Below are 26,139 nucleotides of genomic sequence, written 5' to 3' on the forward strand. Positions count from 1 at the left end.
CTCTTGCAAAAATGTTTAACAAGTGAATTGCTGACTGAATCTTAGAAACTAAAGCTCAGAGCATTAACTACACACCTTCACAGAAGCCCAGAGTGGTTCCTAATAATTGGCCAATCGGATAAAAAAATATTCCAGACCACACTGATTCTGTACTGTTGGTCTTACACCAAGTTTAAAGTGTGAAGAAAAAAAATACACTTTTTTACTTGGGTAGAAAAATAATGTCTTGCTGCCCATTAATGATAAGCAGAGATAAGAAACAAGAAGATGTTTCACTCAGTTGCTTAAAGGTGAGGATGGCGTGAAATCAAACAGATGTTAAGATTCCTTCTGAGACAAATGACTTCAACTAAACTGGGAATTAGGGGAGGGCAAGATATAAATTACGACGTATTACAGCCATCCTAAGCATATTTATGCTTTCTTTCCATGGACGAGCCCTGCTTCTGAAGTTAAGTGTTAATTGGAACTAAAATTAGGAATTAGTCCCATGTAAGTGTTACTCAGAATATAAAATAAACATGTAAACAAAACAGAGACACTGTGGTGAGGACTTTTCTTTGCTATGTATAAAACCCTTCATATGCAAGCGCCCTCCATCAGATTATGATTTTTTATGTTTTCTTTTGTTTTTTTGTTTTTTTTTTTAGAAAGAAGGAAGAAAGAAAGTTACAAGTGTTGATTTCACCACACAGATTATACGCTTAGTCTTTGGAGAGCAGCATTGTTTTTGAATATATATAAATAAGACTGCCCTTTTCCAGAGGGTTCTCAGAATGGCTTTGACACAGCTCTCATGATGACAATACTATACTTGCAATTTCAGCCAGACCTTTTGTGACATCAGCATATGAGTGAATAAGAAAATGAATTAGGAAAAAAGTTACCATATTATAATTCTCCACGTGAATTGTCTGAAAGCACAAAATGAGGCTATTTTTGAAATTTCCCTAAATTCTCAACATGTATGTTTTCTTCTAATCTAGTTAAAACATACTTCTTATTTGAGAATTGAATTAGTTTCTCTGAAATACTGCTGAGAATGAACTTCATAAATAGGTAGTCTTAGGACAAAAAGTACAAACTATCTTAAATAACACAGTTGATAAGAGTCATCAGAAGTTATTCCCACAAACAAGTTACATTTCTCTGGTCCTTGCCTGACTATAACACATGAAAGGCAAAATTTTTGGAGCCTTATATGATTTATAATTTCAAAAGGTAATGAAAATATACTTGTACATTTCCAAAATAAATGTCCATATAAAAGCAGTATTTAATTGTGTGTAAAAGGGTTATGTGATATGCAGAACAGCTGATGCAATTTTAAACACAAATGAAACTGCTTTAAAGAAAAAGATAATTTTGTGATAACACTAAGAGGTATGTTTGAGTTGAAGCACTGCCCAATTTTAAATCCAGCTTTAAAATCCTGTAAGCCTAGGTTTAAAGTTTATCATATTTAGACCTTACAATTTTATACATATACCTATAGTAGCAACATCCTTCTATAAGTACTTAATCCGCCACATCATTTTTACGTTTCTTTCTTTTTCATTCAATTGTTAGTAATCTCAAGTATAATACTACCTTTGTTTGCAAAGTGTTCACACAGTTTTGAAAGCTTCAGACAAACAGGAATTTGGCTTTTGGTTTTAGTTTTCTGAGATGCTATACATTAACTAACAAACTCCTATTAGGACTTAGTAAATTCATATACAGAACACACACTTACCTTGTGTATCTTGAAAAAATGAAGAATCAGCATGAAGTTGTTCTCAGAGGAAAACTGAAGCCAAAGAAGCTTTGACTTCGTTTAAGTAATTTGTGCTGCCTTGGGAAGGAATATCGGAGCTCTGGGAAGCTTTACTTTCTCTCTGTCTCTCTCTCTCTGTCTCTCCTTCCCCACCCCCGCCCCTCCTTCTCACACACACACACAGGATGATTAAATTGCTTCTGCCAAGAGTGTTTTTTCTAGAACCTATTATATTATACGACCACGAAGTGAAAAATCACTCAGTAAACTTGCTATGCGTCATCTCATAAATTTGAAAAACTGCTAAATTGTCACAACGGGAAAGCTGCTACACAGTCACAAAATTTTAAGCAAACTATATAATGAAGACAGATTTAAGTCAAATGAAATGAAAATCTGTTGCTTACTTTATGAAATAGCGTGTAGCTTCGCCGGTTATGTAAGAAATATTGGAGAAGTTAAGCTCAGGGCTAACAGATGATTTCCAGGGTAGACCTCTTTAAAGCGCTTTTGCAGGGGCAAGAGGAAGGTCTCATATGGGTTTCTTGCCCTGTTCCTGCCTGGCACTTGTAATACATGTGTAATACACTAAAGCTGTCAAAATCATCCCCTTCAAGATGCACTCAGAGGTTTCCTTTGCTTCCTCTGCATCCCATCCCCCTGCCAGGAGACAGCGCCAGGGCAAGGGAGATGGTAAAGCTCAGAAAAGGAAAAGGGCCCAACTTCTGCTGAGCATTTTTTTACACACCGGGCCCGATGCTCAGTGCTTTACACACATTTGCATTAACCCTCGTCATAACTGGCCGGTATTGCTGGGGTTGCGGTATTTTACAAGTATGAGAACTCGGGCTCTGGACTTCGGGGTAGCAGTTAGTATACGGGAAAACTACCACCACCAGCAAAACCAAACCCCCAAACGAACGCAAATTCCAACTAAGCCTCCCATCCTTTAAACCTAAGTGGCTCCTTAAGCCCTGTTCATGAGGAAGGAAAAATGGCAGCAACAGAACCATTTTACCACCATCATGTTTGGTTTCTTGGGGTAGGAAAAAAACCTTTATTTGAAAAATGTTTTTTTGTTTGTTTTTTTTTTTTTAGCAGAACCATTTCCGAGTGAGGAGTAAGTTGTCAAAAATAACCAAACAAAAACATTTTTTAAATACTGTTGTTACAGACGGTGGCCCCAATTATATAATTCCCATAATATCTTAACACTACTTAGTGGGCAATAAGTTTACTGTATTTTATGAGTAATAAATAAGAAATTGACTGTATGTAGCGGCTTGTTTTGGTATTCACCCCGACCGTGTTTTTTCCTATGGTCCCTCCTTGCTTCCAAAATGAGCATGAATAGGTGAGAGGTCGTCGGGTGATCATACTTGCTGGTAACTCAGGACAGTCCTGGTTTATGCCTGCTGTTGTAGCGTATTATTAATAATGTTCCCTTTTCACTCTCAAAGATATTCCAGCCTGGATGATAAATTACAGAGTCCACATACATATGTAAGAAGTAGAGCAATAACGAGTTAAATTCAACTAACCCTGCCTGAAACCAGTTCCACATGATATTCTGGAATTTCATTTACACGGTCGTTAAAGTTACAAGGGATGGAAACGGCGAAGAAGGGAAGCCCGCGGAACTTAAGAGTCTAGCCTGACGGCTCTGTGCATCTGCCTCCCGGGCCCTGGCGTATGTACCTGGGTCTCTTGCACGAGGAAACATTTGTGCATGACGGAGGCACCTCTGTCGGCACAACCGAAGCAGTTATCTTGGGGCCAGAGTAAAGGAAAAGGGGCAAGATTATAACCGAGCTTTCACATATAAGATGGCACGTGGGCAGTCTTCCACGACCAGAGTGGAAGCCCTCAGGCTGCTATTTTCTTTCCTTTGGATGTTCTTCACGGGGTGGGGATGGCGGCCCACGCGTGACCCCCCCCCCCCGAGATCCCCCCATGAGACCTCGATCCCTCTGATCAAGTGCAGCTGCCCTCAAAGGAATGATCAGAAGTCATTCGATTTTTGACAGCGCAACGTGTCTGTTTGGAGGATCTCTTTAATAAGATGCATTCCCCGTGAGAGCCAGCAGGAGGACTACAGAGAAAAGTAACCAAAGGGGTTTGGAAATGGGTGGGCACGAGCCTTACTGAAAACTCAGCATGCATCACGGCGGCACGTGCAGGGGGCCGACAGAGGGGGAGACTTGTCTGTGTGGAATGTTCTGGACAAAGCTGGAAGGTCAAGGGTGAAGTCGGGCCTAAGCCCCAACGGAGAACGGAAGGCACGGAGAGCGGAGGAAGAGGAGGGGCCTCCATGAGCAAACCTGCACGTCTGGGCGAACCAGGACCAGGGGAAGTGACCTCACCGAGCTTGCGGCTGGCACAGCTGCCCACCTCTGCCTGCGCTGGTGCCGCAGGAACCCACAGGCCGGGCGTCCTTCCTGCAACCCTGGGGGGAGACCCCGGGAAGAAGCCACAGGAGCAGGTGCTGTGGGAGCCTTGCCCCCGGCCCCTTGGCCCTCCCTGTTCCCGTCTGCAAGGATGCCTTCTCCCTGCAGGACCCGTGACTCTCTGCAGGGGCTCTGGCTGCAGGACCCCCATGTGGAAAAGAGGCCTCAAGTGCCAGGAAGCTGAGGACCCTGGAAGCAGCGCCCTGTTGATGCTGAGTGGGACTTGCTGGATAAAGGCCAGCTTCTCCCTCGGGGAGACGCCTCTTTGCTGTCTCCCATAGAATCCCAATGGGATGGAGCCCCAGTTGCTTAGGGCACTCATCTACCAAATAACGCACCTTATACTGACTTCCTTTTCCTGTCTCGTTGCCCTGGGGTCACCTCAATAAACTACTTGCACTCAAACCTTTGTCTCAGGGTCCGCTTTCAGGGAAGCCCAACCTGCACGGCTGCCAAAGAGCAGCTTACTTCATTTTAAAAGGCCGGAGAGATATGTGGTTTAGCCGATGTTTGAAAAATGTGGAAATTTTTTTCTTAGCCGACTGATTTGTATTTTATAACCATTAGAATAACGTAAGTTTTACTTGACGTAAACTATGAAAGACAAGCTTTCCACAGACAGCGTGTGACAAATGCACATACGGCACAGTTTCCTTCAGGTATTCATCCTCTCTTACAGTGTGGACATTCTTGTACGGCTGTCCATCCTGACTGTTTCTAAAGGTATAAGTATACTTCCGTCAACCGAGAACTATATGCCCATGGTCTGTTTCCTTGTCCTAATGTAGCAAACAGAAGTAGAAACTAGATCAGAAGGGAAACTAGAGTGAGACAAAGTTAAAGATACGCACAGACCACACAGAAAACATAAACGATGCCTCTGGCAATCTTAGGGTAAAAAAATAGGGGCTCCAGAACGGAGGTATATTAGTAGGAACAGGGAGAGGGGTTGGCCTGCAGCCAGGCTGCAACCAGGAGGGGAGACGCCTGGAGGGGAGAAGTCACAACGCCTGATGAGAAGGTGCGTTTCCTTGGAAGCTGGTGCGGAGGCGCCGGGAGCCCCTGTGACCGCAAGTCTCACCAGAACGGGGGGTGGGGGTGGGGTGGGGGGGGCGGGCTGTATGACGAGCCTCCGCCCCACACCGACAGCAAGCCCTAAATCAGATAACCTTTACAATCAGCTAAAGAAGGCCTAGCGCCATTTAAGGAACTTTCTAACTCCCCAGTTATCCCCTTAACCAGTTCCTTGATGCCTCAAATGCCTGTATTTAAGGAAACTGTGTTCATTATACAATTAGAAATCAAATGCAAACACCTGGTCAAAGAAACCAAGTGTAAATGCGTCTCTTAGCATAAAAGCAACCAATCATACGCTTTCTACCTTTTTTGTATGTCTTAAATAGTGCTTAATGAATAACTTTTTAAAAGAGGGAGTCATTGTCAATGAAAAGGCATATATATATCAGAATCCTTTTGAAGAGGAGGGGCTAGTTAATAAGTTTTTATTTCAAATCCAAATACTTCCCTTTATCTTAACTCATATTCTTGCATCTACTCTTGCCTTTTCCCCCTTCCTGGTCCCATGCTCCAAATAAACAGGAAAAGCTTTCAATCCGCTAATCAGATCATTCCCCATCTTTATTTAAAACCCTTCCATGGTATCCTGCTGCATTTAAGACGAAACCAAGATCGTAAGCGTGGTCCCGAGGCCCCATCGGACCTGGCCCCAATCTGCTCTCAGGAAGGGTCTCACACCACTCTCTTCCTTTCTCCCTAGACTATAGGCTTCTGACCTTTCACCTCCTCAAAATCCCCATCAGCTTTCCCATCGCAGGTCTTTACCCATAATATTTCTTTTGCTGAAATCTCCTTCCTCTGCCCGCCCACTCACTGCCTCCAGCCCAGGTCAGCCCCCCTTACAGGGCTCTCCCGGGGCCCTACAACCCTTCCTAACACCTAACGTGCTTGAGATGACCTTCTGTGTCTGTCTCTCTGTTACACTGTAAGATCCCGAGGGATCTATTCTGCTTATGATGCATTCTCTGAGCTCAGCACAGTGCCTGCCACACGGTAGATGCTGAATAAATATATTCTGAACGAATGAATAAACAAACCAGTGATGCAAGGTCTTCTGGCCCCAAATTCCATATTCTTTGTGTCATCTCTCTCAGAACATGAGGAATTGGACAATTAAACTGATGGGGAAAAAATGACACGAATAAAAATGAATAAAAAATTGGTTAGAAACCCAACTTGGAAGACATATATTTGGCAACTACCTATTTATTTTTAATTTACCCCAAACAAATGGAAGTTTTGAATGAGGAATTTTTATCATGCAGCTGTTTTGTTTGATATATGGATATGTAACATAACTGAGGATAAAATTGGTGTGGGTTAAATTTGGTACATATTTATGCAGTTTGCTTTTTTAAAAAGACTGTATGTGGCGTCACTTTTTTTTCTCATTATACATAAGTAGGTGCTTTAGTGTCCAATTTGCATTTGTAATTTTGTTTGCTCATTTTTTTCTTAAAAAGGCTTTCCATTATCTTCAGACCCTACAAAATCTAAATATGCCTATGGTAAGCAGAATAATGCTCCCCTCATCCCCCAAAAGATGTTTGTGTCCTAATCTCTAGAACAAATGCTACACTACCTGGCAAGGAGGAATTATGGTTGCAGATAGAATTGTTTGCTAATCAACTGACCTTAAAATAAGGAGTTTATCCTGGATCTTCAGGCGGGGAGGACAGTATAATCCTAAGGGTCCTTAGGAGAGGAAGAGAGATGCAGGCCAGAGTAAGATTGATGTGATGACTTTGAAGATGGAAGAGGGCTGCGACTGAAGGAGTGACAGCAGCCCTCTGGTTCTGGGTGGCAAGGAAGTGGATTCTCCCTTGGAGCCTCCAGAAGGAACCCAGCCCTGCCCACACCTTGACCCATTTTGTACTTCTGACCTCCAGAACTGCAAGATAATATACTTCTGTTGTTTTAAGCCACGAATCTGTGGTCATTTGTTACAGCAGCAAAAAGAAACGAATACACTGCCCCTACCAGGAGACTACTCAGAAAGTTATTACTCTGCAAAAGAGACCTCCCTAAAATTTTCTTTCATTTATAAGATGATCTTATGATCCAAATCCTGAGAATAATTATAGGAGGTTTCCAAATAATTTTGAAAAAAACTACCATTGATGAGGATTTCTAAGGCCAGGAAACCTAATCTACTATAAATGCTATTAAGTTCACACCTACAGAAAATAGAGTCATTTGTGATTAGAACCCATTTTATGGGTTGATTCAGTACCTAAGAAAAGCTGTACACACACAAAAAAACACTGCCTTCTCTCGTATCTTTAGATACACACACACACACACACACACACACACACACACACACATTTTCCTCTTAAGACTACACAAACCTACATTTAAATCCTAACACTACCACTGCTATAATTTTTGGTAAGTTGTTTAAGTTTTCTCTTGTGTAAAGTTTTCCTCTTACTACACAAACCTACATTTAAATCCTAACACTACCACTGCTATAATTTTTGGTAAGTTGTTTAAGTTTTCTCTTGTGTAAAGCGGAAACAGCTTGGTTTTCTGGAAGAAGTCGAAATGATATATGTAAACTACCTAGGGCAGGATCTGATACCTAAAAGGCAAGTAGCTATTGTATTAATAATAACTTGGTATTTATGGATTTTTACATGGAATCACATTGTACTGCCAACCCTCTGTGTTTTCTCACAAATAAGGACTTTGACTAATAACGTTTCCGTATATGCTTGAGGGCAGTTTTTAACAGGAAGCCTATTTCATAAGGAAGATAAAGACAGTGCTCTGGTCAGAAGCTAGGTGATAAAATATAACATAAATGAACCTTACACAAAAGGGAACTTCAAATTAGAAATAACTGCGATTATTGAAAGGGTTTCTAACCCATTATTTGACAACAATTAGAATATTAGGAAGGCTAGATGCTACTTGCTGCTTTGAAGGTATGGTGAGGGGCGGGGTGAAATGTAGGAAAGCAGGTCAGTGAGTGAGTAGGAACTACTAACCCACTGCTTAGGAATCTGGAGGGACTGTAACATTTGAATTTGAAGAGTCAACAAAACTCTGATGTGTAGATTTTTCTGTTTTCGCCAAGTCACCCCCATTAAAGCTAACATGCCTACCTGATAAATTTTATACAACTTCTGTTAAAAGTCCATGAAAATGATTGCACATTAAAAGTCTCCCATGTAAGGCTGAATACAGAAAATACAAGATGCTTCCAGAAAGTTGGGTAAAACTAATTTTTTTTTTATGTTTGGTCATTTTCATGATTTTTAACAATAATTTTTCAGATATGTACCTGTGGGAAAAAGGTTACTTTAAAAACACAAGAACATATATTTGAAACCCAACCTTGGGAAGCCTTTGTAATTAATGTCTCATGAGCATTATGTATTTCACATGACCCTTGAAGGAAAATTCTTGTCACCTAGACGGGTAACCTTTGTTATTTTACACATGAATTCGAAGAAATGCAAGTCAAAATATAATGATTAACTTCCGTGTCCTCGAAAGGTTTTGGTGACTCCATGGGTGCTAAATGTTAATTTAATACACTTTGCCATTTATGTGACTATTTGAAACGCTCAGTATTAAGGAGGGCCATTGAAGATGTGCCTAACTGTCCAGGTAATATTTGGAAAGGTCATTATTTGAAAAAATAAGGTGAATTGTTTTCTACTGAGACGAGGCTCACAGAACACAGATGAATGGGAGGTGGGTATCCTGACTTAGGTGGCTTCTTAAATGCCTTAAGTGACATATTACACTGAAGATGTACCATCTGGTCTGATATTAATGGCTGAGGCTGGGTTATCCACCCTGAGAGGCAGTTATCGTGTTATTTGAAGACACATCTATGTAGACAGCACACAGACAGGTGTGTACCAGAAGCATGATGGACCAGAAGGTCACGGGCCTCTCAACCTCCACATCTACCTTTTCCCTCCTTCTCTCCTCCCACAAGGCAAAGGGTCTCTCCTCTTGTCTGATTAGATGCTGCCCCCTCCTGCCTTCTCCAGAACCAAGCTCTATTAAGGACATTCCCTCTCCATCTTTTTATCCTAACATTTCCCTTTCATTAGAGCTTAAGTATTTCAAAACCTATACTTTTCCCTTGCAAACTTAACGGGCCCTTCTCCTGTGTTCATATCACAGGAAATTACATTTAAATAATGTTTCCTTTATCTGTCCCCATATAATCTCTAGGTAAGTTTAATATTTTGCAAACAAGAATTTCTCCTGAATTTAGCAAAGCAACCTGGGATAATCAGAAATTGTGGGATCTCAGCAGCCCCTTCTAAGTGTTTCTTTCAGTTCTCACGCCAACATACAATGTTACTTTGCATTAGAAACACTCAGTGGAGTGTTTTCGAGACAATGACTGTTGCCCCAGAACTGTAAACATCTCTCCATCACTTTCATCAATCCACCTCACCTATCAGACACCGTCTTTAATTATACTGTGTTGAATTATTATATTTTCTGAATCCTATGCTTCTTTTCATCAGTATTAGCACAATTTTTTCCTAACCCTAACCCTAACTTCACTCCTTTCTATGAAGGACAAATTACGTTCCTGTAGTTGTGCAGCTCCTGCTCCTGCTTTGGTAACTTGCTGTGCTGTTACCCAAGGGGGTGAGCCCCTGCAAATGCATCTCTCCAACCAGCAGTGGCTGCATTTGGGGGAATCAATGAATGATGTGTGAAGGTTAGGGCTGCACAAGAGTGAGCCACGAAGGGAAAAAACCACTAATGGTTTGCTTTTTTCTTTTCCCAATCTCTGCAAATAATCCGACTCAATATATTTTTGTGCTTAGGAAAAAAGTCAACAAAACCTTTAGCGGAATGACTGTGGGATTCCGTGGCATTATACCTGAGACAGTTATTAGCATATTTAGTTCCAGGTTTACGGAAATGCGAAGTGTTGAATAGTACATACGCTTAAAACTCAAGTAAAGGAGGTTTGGATGAAAGTCTTTGAGACCTGCTTAGAACCAGGAGGGCAAATAGAAGTCTTTTCTCAGGAAGATCTGTGGAAAAGGACCTTCAGTCCTTAGGCTACAGGCCAAGCTGACTCAGGGTGAATTACTGTTAGCTCTGACCGTCAGATTGTGGTGCTAGATGAGGTCTCCAGCTTGTCACCCCTGCTGTCCAGTTAGTTGTGCTTTGCTCTGCCGCCATGGACTGCGCTGAAAACCTCTGCTGTTTAACACCCAGGTATGGACATCTGGCCTTCAGATCCTGGCTAGTGATCCCAGGGAATGTAAGCAGTGTTTTAGAGGATATCTGAAGGTAAGGAATAAGCATGGAATTTAGAGAAGAATGCTCTTCCACATTTGCTAGAAGCTTTGGGTAAGTTTTATAGTAAAATAAACATGAGTATGTAGTCAATGGAAGGCTAAAGTCTCATGAATTTTTAAGCTAAAACTCAAGACTTCAAAAATCTTCCTTCCTGCCGTTTCAGGCTCTGGTCTCCATCCTTCTGAAGATGGGCTTTCCTTTGCCACTAGAGGTGTTTCAGGGGAAGAGTCAGAGAAACGTGGACCATTTCTTTATCTGCCCTAGCAGCGCGTTCCCAAATTCCAGAAAGCAAGCGACAGAATTTCAAATCTTCTTGGAGCTCAGTGATTTGGAGTGAAAGTAATTCTCAGTTCATGCATTCCACAGATAGGAAAAAATTATGTCCTGAAGATAGCAGTAGGGTCTGGAATCAGCATAAAATGGACATATCTTAGATATCAACACGACAACTCACTGGATGGAGAATGTCGACCCATCTCTGGGGTATCACAGTGCAGCTTAATACACTGGGCTGGGATCACCTTCCAGATTACGAGGAAGAATTAGGTCAGTGATGATATCCAATCTCCTTTATGTGTGTTGAGACTAAGAACCATCTAGTACACATCAATCTAATCTTCTGGGAAACAATCAGGAATTATTATGTGCACGATAAGAATGTCAAAAGTGTGTTTTAAAACTAAAAATAGAGCTACCATATGATCCAGCAATCTCACTCCTGGGCATATATCCGGACAAAACTATAATTTGAAAAGGTACACTCAACCCAATGTTCATTGCAGCACTATTTACAATAGCCAAGACATGGAACAACCTAAATGTCCATTGACAGATGAATGGATAAAGAAGATGTGGTTTATGTATACAGTGGACTATTACTCAGCAATGAAAAATAATGAAATAATGCCATTTGCAGCAACATGGATGGACCTAGAGGTTTTCATACTAAGCGAAGTAAGTCAGACAGAGAAAGAGAAATATCATATGATATCACTTATATGTGGAATCTCAAATATGACACAAACGAACCTATCTATAAAATGTGAGTATGTTTAAAACATACTCACTGACACAGAGAACAGACTTGTGGTTGTCAAGGGGGAGAGGGGTGGTGGAGGGTTGGACTGGGAGTCTGGGATTAGCAGATGCAAACAACTGTATATAGGATTGATAAACAACAATGTCCTACCGTAGAGCACAGGGAACTATTTTCAATATCCTGTGATAAACCGTAATGGGAGAGAATATAAAAAAGAATGTATACATGTGTATGACTGAATCACTGTGCTGTACAGCAGAAATTAACACAACATTGTAAATCAACTCTACTTGAATTAAAAAACTGTTCTATCAGCAAACATGAGATCACACTCATTATGACTCAATTTTTGTGAGGGGGGCAGGAAAAATGGATATAAATAATGGGTATAGAACTTGAGATACAGAAAATTATGAACAGCCCAAAGATTCATTTAACCATAGCAATCAACTACCGGCAGAGCATAGATGGTAGATGTTTATATTCACTAAAATGTCATGCAGTCTAAAAGTGGAAATATCCAGTGTCTTTTGACGTGACGTTCTCTAACCCAGAACATCACTGCAGCACTGTTTGTCAGTGTGAAAAACAAACTGCTCATGAGAATGGTGGTTTCAGGCATCTTCACGCACACAAAAGAAGAGAGACAGATTTAGACTCTTGCATAGAAAGGAAAGAGAAACAATCAAGGGACAATACTTTTAAGAATTAAAAAATCTTTTCAAGCCCCATTAAATTATAATGGCATTGCCTTTCAGGTTATTTTTGCTTTATGTACGTTGAGTGTGAATACATATATTCTCTTGTTTTGAGGCATCAGGGCTTAACTGTAATAGCTATATCAAGTGAAATTCTCTATAATAAACTAATGTTCAAAAAAGGACATGTAAACTGTAATCCTCAGAGGATCTATTTATAAGTACAGAACTGTGTAAACTTTATAAAGGACACAAAATCCAACATAGATTGACTAGAAAATAATCTCATTCTTCCTTACCCTTGTATCTGCATTCTGTCAAAATTAGAAAGTGACCCATAACTGTCATTTAAAACTTTAAAAGAAAACTTTAGCTAAGCTTACAAAGTGAAAGTATTCCTTCTCTCCATATTGTACTGCCTTAAGACTCGATGGTGATACTTTGGAGGCACAGTCACAACCCATAATAGTTTTTTCCCTCCTGTTTGGCCGTGTAGGTTTATGAGCTTTCCTTAGATGTTTAATGTCTGAACATGACACCGAGCTCAAAAAAATGGATTTTCAGAAAAAAGAATGAAAGCCAAAATTGGTAGCTGGGTTCTATGCACAAAGTAGCTATGCACAAAGTAGCTGCATCAAAGACCTTGGATGGTGTCTGGTCTTACTTCTGGTCCTTGACTGTGTGACAAGCCCAAAGAAGGTCTAAAGAACAAAAGAGGTTGCCAAGTACGCTGGGATGTGGCTACATGCTTTACGGGGGTACATACACAAGGTGCACAAACTAAGCCAACCCGACAAAATCTTTATTCTAATCTGCAAAAGAATACTAGGAAAATTACCCCTGTAGTTAAAACGATCAATAGCAATTCTCACTCTTCAGAACTAACACTGAGCACGGGTTACAGAGCGCGTAAGGAACAAAGCTAAGAATACCCAATGCTGGCTCACATAACACAGTTTCCTTTTTGGCTAAAGTGTGGGAAGTGCTAATGTGGTCCTTACAATTACATTAACCACAGCAAGTACTTAAGAGCTGGATTAAAACGCAGCTTCATAACAGAAACAAATTTAAGAAAACAGAGTTCGACCTTAAGAGCTCGCACCAGAGTGTTCCTTAGTGAAAACGCTGTCCCTATTGAGAGGCAGAATAACCTCGTGGCCAAGAGGGCAGATGCTACAGCCGAACTGTTCGGGGTTCAAGTCCCAGCTCAGCCATTTACTCTGTACTGCAGTGTCCGCACTGCGAAATAGGAAAGATGATAACAGAGCCCACCTCACAGGCCTGTTATAAAGATTAAACAGATATTGATGAAGTAACTTGGAAGAGTGATATATAAATGCACATGCTTGTTGTTTAGAGATATTGACAGGTTCCAGAAGAAATAATGCAGGAGCAGAGCTGAGAGAGAGAAGACCAAGACCTGTGTGTCCAGTGATCTGTCTGACCACTTCCCATCATCACCTCTCTTCCAGTCCCTGCCCCCGATAACATGTTCACCACACGCTGCCGAACTCATGCATGCTGGCAAGTGCCGGTTTTCTGTTTGTTTAGTTTTAAAAAGCAAAGAAAGGGGATTAACATATACACACTACTATATATATAAAATAGATAACCAACAAGGACCTACTGTATAGCACAGGGGACTATACTCACTATTTTGTAAAAACCTATACGGGGAAAGAATCTGAAAAAGAATATATACATATATTCAGATATACAGAATACACACACACACACACACATTTATTTGTATCACTGTGCTACACATCTGAAACTAACACAACATTGTAAATCGACTACACTCCAAGAAAAAAATAAAATTAAAAAAAAAGGAAAGAAATGGCTGAGCTTCACACAGTGGTCTATGTAAAATGGGACAGAGGAAGCCGGATTCCAAGAGTCAGAAGAGGCCAAGAAAACTTGAAACTGAGGAATGAACAGAAACCCTGGGGCCAGTTTTGGAGTTTGACAGGCTTTGAAGCTGGGATCAAGAGGCTCCTGGATCACACCGGCTGTGCATGAATCTTACGGTAACATAAGAAAGCACCAATATTTCCAGACTCTGCTTAAAAAAATTAAACTCTCAAATGCTTTAACTAATTACAATGGAGGATATTTGAAGGCCCGTGTGTGAGAGCCAGCTAGCTGTCCATCCCCTTCCACTGTATAAAACTGACGCTAAGGGCTGTTCAGCCAGAATCCTATTTCCCAGGGCCCATCCCCTAGCAGGCAGGCATGGCCATGTGGTTCGTGACGTGTGGCCATTCTAGGGCGAGGCTTTTAAGAACAGACGTACTTCCTCCATCTGCTTTCATCCTTCTGCCAGACGACACAACGGCATGAGATGTGAGGGCCTGGGTGCCTGAGCCACTGTATGGGGGAGAGTGGTGTCAGCTCCGAGCACCTGCTCACGCTGTTGAGTGAACAATAAACAGCATTTTACTGAATTTGAGGCTTTACACGTTTTGGGGTACATTTTTATAGCAAGTAGAGGTATTTTAACTAAGATAGCCAGTTCTTTGAGGATGACAGCACAGTACGAGGGCTAAGAATAGAAACGTTTGCATCCTGAATGGACCAGTTTATTGGCTGTGCGACCCTGGGCAAATTATTTAATCTTCCTGAGCTGGGGGTTCCTTATCTAGAAAATGGTGGTAAGAATGGTACCTGGTTTAAATGCTAGAATGAGCCATAGTTCAAGTGTCCAATAAACTCAGCCTTTATTAATATCTATGAGGCTTCTCCTTGTGGATAAATGGATCAGTTGAGTGAACAGAACAAATGAATCGAGCTTTCCAGTAAGCACGCAGAGGCATTCCTCAAGGTACGAATGACTTGCTTACAGCACTCTCCCCTCTTGTCCCAACACAACGGTCTTGTTCTTGACTTACTCTGTTAGGGGACCTTGTAGACCATGACCTGATACCTTATGGCCACACCCCTGCCCCATAGCAGCTCGTCTCTTCTGCTGGAGCCTGACTGCACACAGCTCAGACAGGACCCCAGGACACAGCTCATACAGGACTGTCTGCAAACTCCCGTCTCCCTTCGCTTCCCTTTGCCAGCTCCCTCCCAGCGCCCCCAAGGAAATCCTTCCTTATTCACATATCTCCCCCGCCCCACACAGTGCTCAGAAAGGACTGACACCATCCAGAGAAAAGCCAGCACCATTCTGAATATGACTCACTGTTTGGAGAGATTATATAATTTGAGGTATGATCCCTTCTTCATATTCTCCCTTCCCCACAGAAAAATCTAGTAGAGTTTAGTAAGCCCACAGATGCCCAGCAAACTCGTCTTTGTGAAATGAACAAAACTCTTTGGCAGGTCTGAAGACAGTATTAGCTAAACGAGCCCATCAGGTCGCTGGTGGGTCTTCAGCCACACAGCTGGCCGACACTGTCCCCTTCTGGGGGAAATCCGAGCACAAGCCCCACCTAGAGCACGGATGCCTGCCCCACTGCTGTGTTCAAGTCCAGTTCTGGCCTTATCAGTGTGAACTTGGGCACGTTACATAACCTACGTTTCCCTTTCCTCATGAGTGAAAAGGGACTAATAGCAAAGTAATAGATATCTCACCAAAGAAGCAAAAATAGTGGCATGCTGTAGCTTTAGTCTCAGTGTGTAAAACAGTATGGATTTTATAGTTTTACAGTTTTCTCCCTATAAAGGAAAATGAAATCTGAATGAAACATTTTTCCGGTTATATAAACTTATATAGAAATGACGAAAATGCTAACTGTTGACACTGGGTATTCTGGGTATTTATAGATAATTAAACACTTCACTAACCACCTTAAAATACCCAGACCACATAGTATGGTGGTTAAGGACTACTGTAGTCCATTCAGGATTCTACAACAAAAATACTATCAACTAAGTGTCCAAACAACAGATGTTTGTTTCTCACAATTCTGGAGTCTGGGAAGTCCAAGATCAAGGTGCTGGCAGATCTGGTCTCTGATGAGGGCCCACTTCCTTGAAGACCACTGTCTTCTCACAGGAGAAGGGGCCGTGAGTCTTTGGGGGTCTCTGTCATATGGTCACTAACCTCACTCACGAGGGCTCCACCCTTATGAGCTGATCACCTCCCCAAAGCTCCACCTCCTAATACCATCACCTTGGGCATCAGGTTTCCTTGGAGCCTCAAGGACTGAGGCTCCAGCTCATAGCAAAGACTGAGGCCCTGGCCACAAAGATTCACATCCTCTCTGCCACTTACTAGCTGTGTGACTTCGGGCAAGTGACTTCACTTCTCTCAGCCTTTGTTTTGCCCTTGAAAATCCAGAGATAGTCACCATACTATGTATGTCACAGCAACCTCCCAGGACTGTTGAGAGAGTTCAACATGGCAATGCACATCAGGTCCTTTACATAGGGCCAGTCACAGGACATGGCCTGGACAAGTATTACCATTTGTATTAGCTATTGATAATCTCGTGATAGATATCTGTGGAGTGAACGAAGTATTTGGCATCACCCAGCAGTACCACCAGTGCTGAGGGGGAATCAAAACGGTCGCCACTTAAATTCACTGGGGAGCGATTGCTGGTTTCAGGCGCTACTGACCTAAAGATTTCATGGTGGAAAAAAAGGTAAAGCTTAAAACAAAAATGATGGCTTCTTCTTACCCTGGGGAGGTGAGCATGACATAACTAAGAATGAACAAGACAACTGTTGGGATGGTATGCCGCTAAAAACAGACTCTTGTACAAATTAAAACTTCAGGTGCTAATGTATGTAAGATTCAAAATATTTATACCCCTTGCAGTGGTATTTAATTCTCACAATTATCTTCTGGATGGAAAGAAAGGAAAATTATTAAGAATGTATTAAACGTTGTGGAAACCTTGAGGGATGAAGAGCCTATATTTATATTACTTTTCACTGTAAAACTCATTTTCTTCAGGATTCCTTCTTCAATGAATGCATTTCTGATCTTTCCTCATATGATCGGGCTCTTAGTTTAAAAACTTTCAGTAATTTTGCACTCATGAGATGCTAAGTATGAAAGGCTTTATAAACTGTAAAGTTTTGTAAAAAGGGCAGTCCTTTGCCTGTTGATACACTACTTAGTGAATGAACTTGTAAACAGCTCAAGGGCAAGGAAACTGCTTTCCCTTTCTTGTGGACCAGGAAGAATACCCAGTGCAGAGTTCTAAAGGGTAGAGGCTTTTCTCAAATGCTTAGCTAAAGGGTATGCAATGAGCGACAACTCTAAAAATATAAAAGTAGAACAAAAGAATAAAGCAACTGGCATTACTTTGAATAGCATTATGAAGCCGTTTACAGAGTGAAAAGATGTGCACTCTGGCTCAGACTGTGCTATCTGGGCCAAAGAATCTAGGACATGCGGAATATGAATCGAAAAGTCCAGGCAGGGGTCTGCGGAAGCAGAGGGAGTCATCAGACCCCGGTGACCACTGACTTATTATCACTCGGATGCAGGCACCCTCACCAAGGGACCCAGGATTCAGGCCACATACACCTTGAAAGGAAAATCAATACTTGCAGTTGCACTTAGACTAAACTCAAGCATCTCTGGGAAAAGTGCTGTATCATCCTGGTCAATGCATTTAATGCAACATTAAAATATATTTGAATTCAGCCTTTATTTTTTCATGTTTCTGTATGCAAAATTCAGACTAAATTTTCAAAATTATTCACATAATCTATGCGAGTAGATGGGTTTTCCCCACAAAAACATAATGCTTTTGAGTGTTTACTTTGAAAGAAACAATAAAGAACAATCCATGAGTAGACAGAATTATTATTAAGCATTATAGAAAGCTGAAAAATTCAAAGTAAATTTTTACTTGGGAGGTAAAATTTTCCTACTCTGATCTTGCTGTAAGTCTCCAATGTACATGTCAATTGGTCAATGATTTGCTGAAGACCTAAGAATCTCCATGAAATTTTATGTAATCTTTCTTAAAATGACTTTTCTTTTTCTCTCTCTCCTCCTCCCTTCCTTCCTTCCTTCCTTCCTCCCTTCCTTCCTTTCTTCCTTCCTTCCCTCCATCCTTCCCTCCCTCCCTCTCTCCTTCCTTCCTTCTCTCCCCCCCCCCCCCCCGTTTTTTTTTTTTTTTACTTCCCAACTTTTAATTTTGAAAATTTCAAATTTACAGAAAAGTTGATGGTACAGTGAAATAACCATATATCCTTTCCCTGTATTCAGCAATTGTTATTACGTCACATCTCTCTATATAAAAAGCATTTTTCTTTTGAGAGAAATGGCCCCCCCCCCCCCCGCTTTCTTTTGTTTTCTTTATTTTCCTTCAAAAAACAATTGAATAATTGTTTAGGTGAATTTCTTGAGGTAGAAGTCGTAAATAAGATTGGCAGTTTTAGCAGCAGGTTGACTCACCTAAAGTCAATCAAATACTCTTGGATGTATTTTCCTGTGGCTTCTAGTCAATAGGTTTTCATCTCAAGAACACTCCCTTGTTAGCGGCTTTGCATCGATTTTCAGTTTCCAGAATGCAGAGAGGCAGATCAAGGATTCTTTCTTACACATTCAAATTCAGAGTGATAAAAATATTAAATTACCATCTTCCTCAATTTGCCTGTATTTCCCAATTAATATACCTCTACTCCATTAGATAATAGCAAAGTGTTTCAATGCAGCTGTGTTTATTTATAAATACAAATTTACTTAGTTATTACGTAGAATTTATAACCTTTTTCATTTGAAACTTTCCTAAGTATAATATGATTATTTACTTACTATTTGATAAATCATCAGAGGTTTTAGAGTTTCCAATTAAGAGCTAAAGAAATGTGCTATTTCCATTTACAAAAGCATCCCAGGGTAATGAGTCTGAATCTGGAATACTGACTGTCACTTCTCATGCGGTCCTAGAGTATAAAGTCTGTTAAGCCTCAATACAACTATGACTAATCATTGCGTTTACACATTCTTTAGTTAAAGGAAAAGAATCCTTACAATGTAAATGATTTTGTAATAAGTATCACAATGTACTGGCCCAATATTAGAAGTTTTATTTTCCATGTAAGAATTCACTAGCTGACTTGCAACGTAGTTATGGTAGGTCCATTATATGCAGAAAGATCCTCTGTTTCCATCCCCATTAAAAGACAGATTTCTAAAAAAATGGACATCTTTGTATTTCTTACCTAAGTATTTTCACAAGGCTAATGGTCAGACCTTTATTAAATGAAGTGATATACACAAGAGGGTGTTGAAAACTGTAGCGTCATTATAAATCATCAATGCAAATTTTTGTCTCTCTGTAATTTTCTAATAAAATGGTACTTTATTTGACTTTTACTGTAAAGGTAAAGAAGTTACCATCACAACAATTCATCTACTGTCTCAAAACCTTCAAATGATAATTATCTGTTGTTGTTTATAGAAAGATTAAAACTTAAAAGCAAAAAGGTGGAATTACCCAGTAAAATGTATCCGGATCTATGTCTAGGTGCTTCTGAAGTGATGTATAAGCCAAGATGAGAAAGAAAGGGAAACGGAGGTGGAAAAATAATAGAAAAATCACTTCTACTTATTAAAAGAGAGATGTATGGATTTCCTAAAAATAACAAAACCCAGCATAGAAGAAAAATTGCCTTCGAAATTTACCCACTGAGAATAGCAGGCTGCAAAGCTAAAGGATCAACTAGTCACCATCTGAGCATGATGTTGTAACTGAGCAAACATCACGTCCATCCAATAAATGTCTACCAAGATCGTCCTGCATTAAAGGCATCAGGCTGTGTGGGAGCAAAACGTACCTGCGGCACGATTACTGCCCTGGGGTAGCTCTGAAGCTCATCTTGCGATGAGACTTCCACAGACACTTATGGGGCAGAAAGTATTTAAACAGCACCACAGGAGAACCAAAGAAGTCTTACAGGAGTTCAGAGATAACTTTTAGCCCTGATAGGAAGTTGGGATTTGGGTACGGCTTGAAGGCAGAGAAGGATTTTGACAGGCTAAAAAAATGGTACAAATGAACTTATTTACAAGACAGAAATAGAGTTACAGACGTAGAAAACAAACTTATGGAAACCAGGGACGGAAAGAGGGGAGGGATAAATTAGGAGACTGGGATTGACATACCACTACTATATGTAAAATAGATAACCAACAAGGACCTACTGTATAGCACAGGGAACTCTACTCAATACTCTGTAATAACTTACATGGGAAAAGAATCTAAAAAAGAGTGGATGTATGTACATGTGTAACTGATTCACTTTGCTGTACAGCAGAAACTAACACAACATTGTAAATCAACTATACTCCAATAAACATTAATTAGAAAAATAAAAGAACTTTCCAGCACCTGTAACGGTGCAAAGAAGGAGGCTTTGGGGCGTATTTTATGAACTCAAGGAAGGGAAGTCTGGCTGGAGCATTGCCAGAAATGAAGTGACACATGTGAGAGAATCATTTACTCGTGTTAAATAAAAAATAAACATCTTTACCAAGATTTTTCTATTATACACATCTCCTTGGTTTATGCCTGCAGAATACCTGTGACCTATACTGTAAGTTAAATGTTCTCCAAATCAAATTCAGGCCTATGGCCTTTCCGTGACCTTGGCAAGAACAGTTTGGGGAAACTGGGTGGGCATAGTTCAGACTGGAGTGTGAGGGGGACTCAGCAGCTTGTGAGGAAAGAGACAGAACACAGAAAACTCTTTCCAAAGTTTCATTCATTTCAGACAATCTTTGTGTGCCCAGGCCAGGCTTTGCGCTAAACGCTGGCCATGTAATCACCAGTGAAATAAAAAAGTCCCTGAGCTCCCAACTGGGAAAATGAAGTGCTTTTGAGGGAAAGTGCTTTTACTACTTTGTGTCACCAGCTAAGTCAGGGATCACTTTTTAGGGCAAGGCTGAAGTGCTGAAGATTCTTATCCTTGGCGGGGATACGCCTTCATTTGGGAGACTCATTTTGTCTAATGAGAGATGTTATTGATGGGTCCATGGTACAAATGTAAACTCTACAGGAAGAAAACTCTGTAAGGAAAAAAATCAAAATTCCTGGTAGTAGTGTAAATTAACCACTGCCTCTGAGACGCAGGGCAAGTGTTTAGTGAGCTACAGGAATGAACTTTGTTCTCTAATAGAACCAACCGCATTCTGTACGTACTACAGGCACTAAATTCTTGGGCCTGCGTAAAAGTCATGAAACTTTCTCTTCAAAGGACCAGAGGGTTAATATTTTGGGCCGTGCGGGCCATACGGTTTCTGCCTTTGTAGCAACAAAGCAGCCATGGACCACACATACACGAATGAGCCTGGAAGTTTTTCAATAAAACTGCATTTATGGACACCAACACTGAATTTCATATCATTTGCATGGGTCCCAATACATTATGATTTTTTCCAACCATTTGAAGAAACATAAAAATCATGCTTAGCTCAAGGGCCATTAAAAAAACAGCAGGCTTTGGGCCAGAGTTTGCTGACCCCAGGCCTCCTATAGAAAAGGCTAGGTAACAAGGCAGAGGGAAGAGGTCTTGGAGCAGGCCTTGCAGGTCAGGCCCGCGCAGCTGGGATACCTCAGGGTGTGCACAGTGTGCTGTGTGTGACCCTGTGCAGTTCCCTGAGGCGGGGCTGACGACCTCACCGGGTCCTCAGAGGGGGCCCTGCCAGGAGGAGCTTCAGAAGGGCCAATCAGAACTCACCGCCCTACGAGCGATGCCACTACAACCCTTCTTTACCTACTGCTTTTTTATTTGGTTCCTCAGATTAATCAGTGAATTGAAATCACTAATGATTATTACTGAGCCCTTCTTATAGGCCAGGTCCTTTGCTAAACTACTGCCATACGTGTTCATTTAATCCTCAGAACAATCTTCTGAGGTCGGTACGGTTTATTATTCCATTTCATAGTTGGGAAGCTGAGGCTCAGAAAAACCCTCCACTGTTTGTTTTGCAGATCTTCTTTCCTTATATTCTGCACCTCCTTCCTAAGCAAGTTCACTGACCCCAGTTGCCATGTATATGCTCATGATCCCTAACTGCCTAAAAAACCTTTCCAACCACTGTCCCCACTGCAACCTGGCCAGAAGTGACAAATAACGTCCTTTCCTGGCAATTGCTCTCTCAGTAAAGGGCAACACCACACACTCTTCTCTCTGAAATCCCCTCCCCATGACCCCTGGATGCAAAACACTGTGATTCCGTTTATACTCATCCACCTTTTTTTCCAAATCCACTCCGGACAAGCCTTCTGCAATGATGTCTTAAGTGGTCATCCTATATACATGCTTTTTAAAAGTAAAACAAAGGCATTATCATAGAGCAAAATGAAATATTATGAACCTACGATTGTTTTTAAAAAGCTACCTAAGAAAGGTATCTCTCTGTGTGTCCATGCAGTTGAATGAGATTACAGTGAAGTGGTTACAAACATAAGTTCTACTTGACTTCTAAGGGTTGTGTGTTCTCGGACGAGTCATGGAACCTGTAAAGTGACAATAATATTAATAATAGTGTCTCATGGCTGCGTTTTGAGAGCTAGAGAAATTAATACATGCAAAATAACTAAAACACCAGCTGGCAGATGGTGATTAATAAATAATAGTTTTGGTTGTTGATGGTTTTATCAATATTAATAGGAACAATGCATAAAAAGATTAGCTAATAATATACTAATATTTTCCCAGTGAATTTGCAATAAGCGGTGGTATTGCAGGAGTTTGATGGATCTTCTTTTTACTCTTCTGTGTTTAAAACTCTGGAAAAATCATTAGTAAAAGAAATCAACTGAAAAGTCTTTACTGAAAACCAGTCTGCATTAAATGAGGATGCACTGAAACTGGTCATCTGCTGGAAGAATAATCAGACACATTTCTTGTTACATTTAAGCTACCTGAGATGTTTTATAACACCCATTCTGAAATTGATCACCATATATAATTATTTGAATACTCAGCATTGTGCCTTGAAGTCACTTAATAGATGTGTTTCCTTTCTTCCTCCAAATTCTAAAATCCAAATTAATTATAAAAATTAATTCCACTCAAATAAATATTTTTTTCCGCCAAACCAAACTAAAAGTCTATCTACATAGTAGCCACATTCAAAATTTATAGTTCAGAGCAGGGAAAGAACAAAAATAGAGCAGCTGGCATATGTCTGAAAATGCTAATCCTTATTAGGGCATCTCTTGAGCAGATGAGTTACTTTAGCTGCATTAAATCTCTATTAACAGTAGTGAATTCCTAAGCCAGACAGCAATGGTAAATAAAAGAACCCGTGCTTACATTCATTTGATGGTTTTGCAGACTCGAGAATCACTTCTGGCACCACAATTGTGCGTTCAGGAAACAAAGAACATGAAACATGATGTTCCTCAGAATGTTTTCCTTGTGCTAGTAAATGAATCAAATAAATGAGGCACAGACAAGGAATTTCAATTTCAGAAGATTTTTATCCACAGTAGCTTTCAGTTTCTGCAACTTTTGGGGGGCGCCCATCCTTTGTAAAAATTTTTTGCTTCCGTTGTTAAAATCAATGGAGCCAATAAAACTTTTCTTAGAATGTTCGAAAAGATCACTGTAACCCCCCTTCCCGCCAGCTGTACAATTACTTGTGCAAAGGAACAGGCAGAGAGCCTGCACAAAGAAGCACTAGATTTGAAATATATAGAACATTTTGGTAAATTGGATTGGTTGGAAAGATTAAAAACAAGTCCTAAGGCAAATTAAGACAATCATTTTCTCAAGGTAAAGAAAGTAGGAGGTCCAAGCTGGCACTCACTTGGTTTATTTTCTGACTTGCCTTAACTGTGAGACTTTGAGGAGAAAACTGAAAAAAGCTCAGCAGAAGAGGATTTAAAATCTTGGACATTTTCTTGAAATGATTATTGCCTAAGGACAATGTAAATTTAAAAATAATGTCTTGAACTCATGGGAACATTAGCTTATTCAAGCACTATCCCTTTAGGTAGAAGTGGGTTACAGTCAGAGTTTTACGTATATTATTCTTTTCTTGACAGTGGAACAAGGGCATTTTTGTTAGTTTCTATTTGTGATTTCATCTTGAAAAGTTAGAGATATGCCTCGGAAATTCATTAACTCTTATTAAGCTATTTTGAAATCAAATATACATAAGTCTAGCTAAAACTCCTTAGAATGCTTATGTTTTTGCCTATATGATCTTGTAGGATCATGGACTCTATCTACATAGTTGTCAACACTCTATGGCCCTTCTGAAATGCTTCATCCCCATGATTAAAATGAAATAATTAATTTCCTTGAGATAAATTGCCAAAGCAAAAAAAAAAAAAATGCCTTTTAGACCCATATTCTAAGTAAGAGTAAGAAAAAGATCTGCTGGCTGCCTTGGGAAGGGGGATAGCAATAGATAAGAGAACAGGCAGGGCTTTCATTTCCTGCAAAGAGACTGAATTTCACAATGGAAAGAGTCAAAGTAAGGAGTAGACGGCAGCTCCAGACAGGTGAACTTCCAACATGAGCCCAAGAGTCTAGATCTAACCAAATCTCATCTCAGAATCCATGATCTCCAAGACTCCACGATGATCTCAGGAATCCTGGGAGGACTTGGAGATGCAGAAACTTGGGGAATGACTTGAAAGACATAAGAACAGCCAAGATGGGGCCTCCCTGGTGGCGCAGTGGTTGAGAGTCCGCCTGCCGATGCGGGGGATACGGGTTCGTGCCCCGGTCTGGGAGGATCCCACGTGCCGCGTAGCGGCTGGGCCCGTGAGCCGCGTAGCGGCTGGGCCTGTGAGCCGTGGCCGCTGAGCTTGCGCGTCCGGCAACGGGGAAGGCCACGACAGTGAGAGGCCCACATATCGCAAAAAGAAAAAAAAAAAAAAAAAAAGAACAGCCAAGATGAACCAGACACCTGCAGGGGTGACACTGACCCTGGTAGGTGTTCCTAAAGCTACTTTCAGAGATTTTGCATCATCCAAACTCAGGTGGCACGTGGGCGTGGCTCGGCTGTACTTTCATCCACACCAGTGGATGTCTTACGACATTCTTCCTCATCCTGCATCCTCTCTCCCCATCTGCATCGCCCTGACACGCCCTCCCTCGGCTCCAGGACACCACTGCAATGTGCCTCTGGATCTCAACATTTCCTCTTTTCTATCAACTCAGGGAAAGAACCGTCTTTCTTTCTCTCCAAGAATAACCTTGCGTCCTTAAGTTAACTCCTTTGCTCTCTGGAATTTTGCTCCGTTCCTTAAACTTCTTTGTTACTGTATCTTGTATCTTTCCATCTCTTCACCTAGAGGTGCTTCGTCCTCCCGGAAGAACACTCAGATCCCCTTTGTTCTGAGACACACAAGTGCGACACACAGCCCCACCCCTTATTTACTCCTAAGACCCCCTCAATTACAGAGTCTGGTACATGAAAAATACTTAAGAAATGCTGGTAGAATGAAGGAAAGACAGACTGTTCACACTGAGCTCTTTCCTTTGAATGCTTTCTAAAGATACATTCATAACAGCTGCCTGTCTAGGCATCTTCCCAGCCCCATCCATCTGAATAAGGTGGCGGGGGAGCCCTCTCTCTATCCCGTTGTAGACCCTCCAGCCCCATCCTCTTGGGCCCCCACCCAGGACAAGAGTCCCATCCCAAGTCTCTGAGACGATGGTCCCAGGTGGAATGAGGACCGAATGGAGAGAGGAACTGGCTCTACCCCTGGTGGGTCGTTCCACACTGAGGCACACCCATCCTTCCTCACTGCTCCAGGCAGACTGATGTCAGGGGCAACCCTTCTGGCCCCAAATCCGGCGATTTTATTCCACTCCCTGGCCTCTTCCGTCTTTCTGTGGATTAAGCAGCCACTCTGAGAAATCCTTTCTCCTCTTGGGTCTGTTTCTGCG

General features: G+C 41.1%; 1 protein-coding gene across 9 annotated transcripts in view; it reads right to left on the reverse strand.

The window, feature by feature from the left end:
* Positions 1 to 26,139, reverse strand: part of RIMS1 (regulating synaptic membrane exocytosis 1) — a 484,376-nt gene that overhangs the window by 33,526 nt on the left and 424,711 nt on the right. Inside the window, exon 1 of one of the 9 annotated variants that reach the window (XM_007456125.1) lies at positions 1,736 to 1,818. The exons of the other annotated variants lie outside the window; for them this stretch is intronic. The gene's annotated coding sequence lies outside the window, so the exon portion shown is untranslated. Of the gene's footprint in view, positions 1 to 1,735; positions 1,819 to 26,139 lie in introns of those variants that run through there. 9 annotated transcript variants of the gene reach the window in all.

This window comes from Lipotes vexillifer, unplaced genomic scaffold (assembly GCF_000442215.2).
Source record: "Lipotes vexillifer unplaced genomic scaffold, Lipotes_vexillifer_v1.1 scaffold693, whole genome shotgun sequence".
Lineage (NCBI taxonomy): Eukaryota > Metazoa > Chordata > Mammalia > Artiodactyla > Lipotidae > Lipotes > Lipotes vexillifer.